This window comes from Curcuma longa, unplaced genomic scaffold, assembly GCF_044706935.1.
Source record: "Curcuma longa cultivar G26 ecotype Majalengka, Jawa Barat unplaced genomic scaffold, ITB_CL_G26_1.1 contig_26250, whole genome shotgun sequence".
NCBI classification, from domain to species: Eukaryota; Viridiplantae; Streptophyta; class Magnoliopsida; order Zingiberales; family Zingiberaceae; genus Curcuma; species Curcuma longa.
In genome coordinates, this window is record NW_027433047.1 from 1 (window position 1) to 2,070 (window position 2,070).

The 2,070-nt window shown below is 38.0% G+C and overlaps 1 pseudogene; it reads right to left on the reverse strand.

Moving 5' to 3' along the window:
• Positions 1 to 1,307: 1,307 nt before the first annotated feature.
• LOC141818855 (VQ motif-containing protein 4-like) lies at positions 1,308 to 1,793 on the reverse strand (annotated as a pseudogene).
• Positions 1,794 to 2,070: the final 277 nt, after the last annotated feature.

Consider the following 2,070-nt stretch of genomic DNA (forward strand, 5'->3'; position numbering starts at 1 on the left):
GGAAATTTAAATTGCACATATTGCAAGTACTTCTTCAAGATCTCTAGCAAGATTTTCAGGGCAATCAAAGACGAACTCAGTGGAACATCACAATGCCATTATATTGAAAAGCGGTAAGACTTTGGATGATCCGAGGGAAAGCAATAAGAATGAAGATGATACCATTGACGAAGAGGATGGAGAAGTCCGCACATCACCGATCAGAGAGGAACACAAAAAAAATCCAACGAGACAATAGAAGAACCTAAAATCATGGCACCAACGAGGACATACGTATTGCCAATTTCATTTCCTTAACGATTGGCCAAGATGAAACTAGACGAGCAATCCGGCAAGATCCTAGAGACGATCAAAAAGCTTTGTGATGCAGGGGATCAAGGAACAAGACCAACTCATGTTACCTGACATGGTCATATATCCCATTCCATGCATTGACAAGAAGCAATCAAGTCTTCCAACAAGAAACACGTCCAGCCTGTGTTCCATGTAGTGCTTTGATGATAAGCAATTGGGACTTCTAATAAGGCATACGACCAACCTATGTTACCTAACATGGTCATGTTCCACGCCGTGTCTTGACGCGGAGTAGTCCAACAAGGCACACAACCAATTCATGTTACTTGACATGATCTCGTTCTATATATCCTATATGTGGATGCAACATAAGCGAGCATGAAACAAATCAAATCAAAGCTCATTCAGATATTTATAATTGATTATTAAGTGAGACCCATAATAACTCAGTTTTAACTTCAAAAATATCATTTAGAGTCTTTTCAAAAATTTTAAATAATTTTTATTATTATATCAAAGTTATTTTTGTCTTTTATATTGTTAGAGTTTTGAGTATTTAAACCTTCGTTTTGTTAATGTTAAGGAATTATCTTTTATTTTGAATCAATTTATTGCTTAAACTTAGAGACATCTTCTCTATATTTAATGATTTTTTTTTTCCTTCTCTCAATCTTTCTATGAAAATGAGTTTTTAAAATAATTATTATTGTATGACGTCATGGAAATATATCTTTCTTTGATGATTTATAATAAATATCAATCTATTCAAAATTTACAAAGGATATAATTTATATTAAAGGAAGGCTGATAATTATGAAATCATTATTTTAATGGAGTACTGCAACAGATTGATCCAATTAAAAGTTTATGAATCAAAATTTACATTTTCTTTTTCTCATTATATTATTATTGCATGATAATTATATAATACTATATTAATTTTTTATGATTTTATATATTTTATTTTTTTTATTTTTTATTGCTTTTATACATATATATATATTAGGTAGAACCTTTTTCCGGCATGGCCCGGTCACGAGCCCATTTGGCGGCCTCAGAGATGGGGTGCTGGGCTGAAAGGATCCGGTATCAGGGGCGTCACTGGACTCAGCGCCAAGGAGGGAAAGTCCACAATGCTGGGCGACAGAATCTCCTGCTGCTTTCGAGGAGAGAAACCAGGGACGCTACCGCCGGTGATTTGGGAGTTGGGATTCGAGCTCATAAATGTCTCCTTCAGGTTCTTGAGGCTGGACCGCCACTTATAGAAAGCCAGTTTTTTGGTGCCGGTTGCCTTAGCTGCCGGTGCCGGCAGCGGCCCCGTCGGCGCTGCTGCGGCCGTCGCCACCGTCTCAAAAAAGCCTGTGAGCATCTGCACCACCTTCTTGAAGGAGAATATGTCCGCCTGGACAAAGGTCGTCGGGCATGGAGTCGCCTCGCAGACTTTGGGGGTCAGCGGCGGAGCAGTGGCGGTTCCATGGGCGCAAGAGTGGTTGCTGCTGCTATTGCTCAGGGTTCAGCTTCCATATCAGCAGAGGGCGGAAAAGAATGTTCGCAATAATAATAATAAATAAAATAAAACCTGCCCACCGGCTCAGTCGTTTTTTTTTATCAAACACATTAAAGCAATCTTAATTTGAAAAAGAAATAAAATACGAATGAAAAATTAAATTATTTCTAGTTCGTATTTTAATTCGTCACTTCAATCTGAGTAATGGTGGAAGTTCATCACTAGGTGCTTAGATCTTGGGCTTTCACTGTGATATTGGTTCATCCTAT